The sequence below is a fragment of the Sceloporus undulatus genome, chromosome 4 (genome assembly GCF_019175285.1).
Source record: "Sceloporus undulatus isolate JIND9_A2432 ecotype Alabama chromosome 4, SceUnd_v1.1, whole genome shotgun sequence".
Taxonomy (NCBI): domain Eukaryota; kingdom Metazoa; phylum Chordata; class Lepidosauria; order Squamata; family Phrynosomatidae; genus Sceloporus; species Sceloporus undulatus.
This window is the reverse complement of record NC_056525.1, coordinates 241,074,641-241,080,359: the sequence shown is the minus strand read 5'-3', so window position 1 is coordinate 241,080,359 and position 5,719 is coordinate 241,074,641. Positions and strand designations below refer to the sequence as shown.

The 5,719-nt window shown below is 44.1% G+C and overlaps 1 protein-coding gene across 5 annotated transcripts in view; it reads right to left on the bottom strand.

Moving 5' to 3' along the window:
- KHDRBS3 (KH RNA binding domain containing, signal transduction associated 3) overlaps positions 1–5,719 on the bottom strand; it is a 141,999-nt gene that overhangs the window by 15,770 nt on the left and 120,510 nt on the right. The gene's annotated exons all lie outside the window — the stretch shown is intronic.

The following is a 5,719-nucleotide window of genomic DNA, read 5'->3' as shown; positions in this document are numbered from 1 at the left end:
ATGCCCCCCCCCCCTTGGTGAGGGGGAGGCCAATCTAGAAGGGCCAATCTGGAAAGGCCTGCCGGAAGAGATCTGTTTTAATGTTTTAAATCTGTTTTTTAAAAGGCTTCTAGAGTAGTAATATGATGGATCTTGTCCGGCAGGTCATTCCAAAGCCTAGGAGCAGCAGATGAAAAGGTCCTCTGGGTCAATGCAGCCAATCTGGTCTTCTTTGGCTGCAACAGATTCTTCCCAGAGGATCTAAGTGTGTGGGGTGGATTATGTGGAAGAAGGCGCTCCTGCAAGTAGTCTGGATCCAGGCCATGTAGGGCTTTAAAGGTAATAACCAGCACCTTGTATCTTGCCCGGAAACTAATTGGCAGCCAATGCAGAGATTTCAGAACAGGTGTTATGTAGTCGGTTCTAGATGTACCTGCAGCCAACCTGGCTGCCATATTTTGTACCAATTGAAAATTCTGAACTTGGCATAAGGGTAGCCCCATGTAGAGCATGTTGCAGAAGTCGAGAGGTTACCAACTCTTTCTAGGTCATCCGACTCTAGGAAGGATTGCAACTACTGTATCAGCCGAAGCTGATAACAGGCACTCCTGACCGTTGCATCTATCTGTGCTGTCAACTGGAGAGAAATGCACATTTGAGATGGGATTTGCAATCTCTTCTGAGTAGAGTCCCTCATGAAATGGGAGTGTCACAGGAACTAAAGCTGCATGGTCTAAAGTTGCACATGGGATAACCATTGAGACGGTGAAAAGGCCCAGCAGTTTCATGACAACTAGTGCCAGGACCTGCCTCATGTGCAGAATTTGAAAATTGGAGAAAGGAACGCCTGGGCAAGCCTGGAGCCCAAAATCATTCCTATGAAGGGAAGATAGAGAGAAGGGGTGAGACAAGACTTTTATCTGAAGGCTGAAGTCAAGAAGAAAAGAGAGGATCCTACCTATGGCTCTCCAGAACTTGTTTTCCATCAGGGCAATGACCAGCCAATCATCCAGGTATAGAGAGATCTTTATCACCTTGGTTCTTAGATGCGGCATGAGGGGTTTAAAAAAAAACTATTGAGGGAAATAGGTGAGGAAGCTCCATCATGCTGCCTTGGCAAACAAGCCTAGGAGTCTCAGCAAATCTGCTGTCACTTGGAAAGATGATCTAAGAGGTAGGGAGGCATGAAAATGGTAAAATGGTGGCACAGAGACGTCAGCAGAAACAAAGGAAGGAGTCAAATATGCTGCTTTCCTGTGAACTGCAACTTTTGACTGGCAATGATTGCTGGTACCTGGACTGCCCAGAGGAGTGCTGGGAGCGCATCAACTGACACAACTGTCACAGAGGGAACTAAAACCTCACATAAGATGGAAGACAGGGCTTATGCCAATAAGGTTGGAGGTAGAATATAGGTCAGGTAGACTGTCCCAAACCCATCTTCTTAGCCATGGTGCAGGCCAACCATAGCTTTATCATTTCATGCATTGAAGAGATATCTTCCATGAGGTCAGCCAAGCATAGCAACAAAGGCCAATTAATGTTGCCATGAAAATTTCCAGTACAGTCTGTATCCATGCTGTCCTGCATGGATCTAATAAGAAGCCAACTTGTGAGCTTCTTGGGGGCACAGCACTGCAACGTTCTTTTGATCTTCCGGAGAGTATGGGATGTAGGATGCCATCTTCTTCCAGAGGAACTGCTGATACCATGCCATGCAAGCTTGATAACTGTCCACTCTAAAAGCAAATGCAGAGGATGAGTAGAATCTCCTCCCAAAAAGACTGAAGCTGTGTCCTTTTCAGTTTGGAGGGGATTTGATTGTAAAGTTTCACTGATGATTGAATTCTGCATCATATGGATGAAAAAGAGGGAGGTCTTTTGCTATTGCACCTTATGCAAACTCTCTAGGCACCTAGCCATTGTGGGTACTGAAGATGGTTTGGTCCATGACTGCTTCACAACCTCTAACAGAGTCGGCAACATGAGAAGTATAGCATCTATGTGCTGGAACACTGGCTGCATCTTAACCTCCAGGCTGAGATATTTGGCTATCCTCAACACCAGCTCCATGCAAGAGTGCTGATCATTGGTAGATTACATCAACATGGTGTCTCCAACATCTTCCACAGAAGAGGTGAAGAGTGAAGGAGACTGCGGTGAAGTGTCACCCACCCTCTCTTCCTCATCCCTCTGAGGATGAGGTCATTGAGGCACGCAATGCCAAGCCTGCTGGATCACATCCTTGCGAAGGAGACAGAAAGGTTTGGAATGCAGATGATAAAGGCAGGTTCTGCACTGCCAATGTTGATGCTTCTCAGTCTGGGCAATGGGCTGACATGGCTAAGGACACCTCTTGGTTTGACAGGTGAGCAGTTGTGGCAGGGACAGACTCACAACCCAGTTGTCAAGCCATTGACATCAATCTTATGCCACACTGTGGCAAATCTTTCAGGGCTACTTTGAGGTTCCATAGATGGCATGGTTGGAGCAGGCCTGGAGAAAGACATGGCTTCCTAGGCCAATTTCAGGGTGGAAGAACCAGTGAAATCCTCCAATAACAGCCACTTCTTACAGATAGAGACAGAAGCAGAGTAGAGATGTCTGTTTGGGGGAGCTGGGTCGACAACTCTGAGGGATTGCTTCCATAGATGTAACTTCAGCCAACACATCCAGTTCTTAAGTCCCTGAGTTGCGAAATCCTTAAAACAGAAGACCTCACAGTGACTCTCACTTAGACAAAAATGGCACTGAAAGTGGCTATCAGTGGTGGCTATTTTACCCCCAGAAGAGGCACAGCTTTTGAAGTAAGTCTTAGTGCCCATAGAAGAGGCAATGACACCACTGATAACATTGGGAAGAAATCTAGGGGTGGTGGTGGTAATGGGGAGGCTGGGATGGAAACTAACACTACTAAAGTGGGCCCTTCGTGTCAGCTGGGGTTTAGTTCCAGGATCTCCCATGGAAAATCTGTGGACGTTCAGGTCCCATGATATACAATAGGACACTAAAATAGTGCGCCCCTTATACAAATTGTCCAAATCAAGGTTTCCTTTTTTGATATTTAAAAAATTATTTTCAAGTTGTGGATGATTCAGTCAATGGATGCTGAATCCATGGATGTGGATAGTGACTGAGGGGAGATGCTAATGACACTATTTATGTCAGTGCTCTGGAAATTCCATGGATGGATTTACACAGGTGCAAGACCCATTTGTATGAAGCACAGGGACCACAAAGAAGAATGAAAGTTGTTTTTTCTTTTTTAATTAAGCATGTGCTGTAACATTTTACCACAGTGAAGAAAGAGGAAGGCAGGCTCCCTGCTGCCACACATCTCATTTTAATGCTAAAGCATGGAACAATCAAAGCCGTCCAAGTCCGTGGAGACCAATTTAGCAAGTTGCTAAGGGAGTACAAGGAGGCTTAAGGCAGCCTTTCCTTTTTGATATGATCGTGTAATCAGCTACTTCCATGACACACGGACCATGACACAAAGACAGCCTGCTTGGTAGAATGATTTATGATGACAAATAAACTCAAGCAGAGGACATCATTGCTTTAGGTAGGAGACACAAGTTTTTAAAAAAATATCTACTACAGTTCAAAAGAGTCCCAGAAAATAGTTATCAGTTAAGATCTCTGAAAAGTGCTGCAACATCAATTAGCAAGAAATTCTGAGTCACCTACTCTGAGAACAGACAAGTTGTGGTGGAAAATGTGCATGTGCCCATGTTGGAGGTCTGCCTCATGACAGATTGAAGTCTGAATTCCTCTGATCTCTCACCAAAGGTTTAGTTTTTATCCCTAAAGCAAAGGTGTCTATTAAATTGCTTTGTGTATCTAATCCAGAGCAGATTTCTCTAATTAAGCTTGTCACCACTGCACATGTGTCTCTCTGTGTGTATCTTATTAATCCTCATGATTTGCATGTGGTTTCTGCTCTGCAAGTTATTCTTCATCAATAACTATCCCTAATGTCCTCTTATGTCTCTAGACCTATCTAGAAGGCCTTTTATAACCTCCGCTTAATGATTATGTCGTTGAATTTGTTCAAGTAGCACAGAGAAGCAACTCTAAAGAACTGCAAGGAAAAGCTTGTAGGCCAAGTTGAAAATGTTCCAAGCCAAGCTCAGATTCAGCAAAGAACTTGGAATTAAGAATGAAGTTGAGGGTACTTGTCATATCACAACACCAGACCATGTCAAAAGACACTGGTGACAAGCCTGGGATAAAGATAATGAGAGAATAAGTTGCTATTGTTTCCATAAGCACTGGGGCACTACTTTTTCATAAACATGACAACTCATTTCACAATCAGGAAAGATTTAGAATAGGCTCTCTTCCATGGTCCCTTAAGGCTGTTATTCTCCTTCCTACACATCTATGTCCTGTCAATACAGTGCTTTCTGACCATCCCTAGTTCAAAATCTAACCCCCTTCCCTTCATCTTTAGCTTTTATTCCTCTTGTCCTCCCCTCAGAAATGAAGCAAAACTAAACTATAGGAAGCTGCATTAAAAAAAAGAAACAATTTTTTTTAAAAAGGAAACTGCATTTGCACGTACTGATTCCTTCTTAGACATGCCTCTTTCCTTTCCCTTCTGTCAAAATACAGATGGTAGACTCCCTGAGACTGATGGACCAATCTACATACCTACTTATCTTTCTTACACTATTATGTAAAAGCGTCATGAATCTACAAAATTAATCTTGGGGAATAAAATTTCCAAAGGGACCCGCAATAGAATATTGACAGGAATGGAAAAGCCAATGAGGAAAAAATTATACAAGTTTTTTACTGGGGTATTCCAGGGTAAACTTGGCTCTGTAGTGAAGTAAAAGTTTATAGGTAGGGAAATGGCTGTTGACTTGTCCATCTGACCTACGTGGGTCAGGCCAGACATTGTGTCACAACTGGGCATGGCATGTGTATACATCCATGTGTGCTTAATTGACAGGTCTACATAGAAATCACAGTTAATGAAAATATCTGTTTGACACGTTTGCTTGGCTGCCTGAACTGCAGACAAGGAGATCAGGGGGTTGCACTACCCTTCCCCACCATGATTTAAATACCATGAACTTTTGTTTGTTGACCCCTAAAGATTTCCATTGTGCAATAACAGCATTGTTTCTCTTCTGTTTAAAACCTCAAATAAGCAGCCAGATAAAAAAGACTATTTCCTAAAATATATTCAGGCCAGAACAGCAATACCATCTTCACAACAATCTAAAAGAAACTCAACACAGCATTCTTTAGCCTGCTATAAACCTGCTATGATGAAGGGGGAGACAGAATGGGCAAATGGCAGGTAGGAAAACAGCAAAACATCAGGTTGTAAGAATGTTACTTGTGAGAGTGGTGGGGGATCAGGGGATGGGGAACTGGAGAGGACCCTGGCTATGTCCCTGTAGCTAGATGTGAAATGAGTGCATCATTTCCAACTGTCACCATCCAGCCTGGAGTGACTGAGAGGGTGGGTCCAACACCATCGGGACTGCCCTGAAGGAACAGAGCCCTCCCTCCACGGCCAACTGTCATCGTCCAGCCTGGAGGGAGTGAGAGGGCAGGTCCAACACCATCGGGACTGCCCTGAAGGGACAGAGCCCTCCCTCCATGGCCAACTGTCATTGTCCAGCCTGGAGGGAGTGAGGGGGTGGGTAGGGGCTAATTTTGTATTGCAATTTTTATTGTACACCGCTATGATCATTGCGGAATAGCGGTCTATAAATAAAAC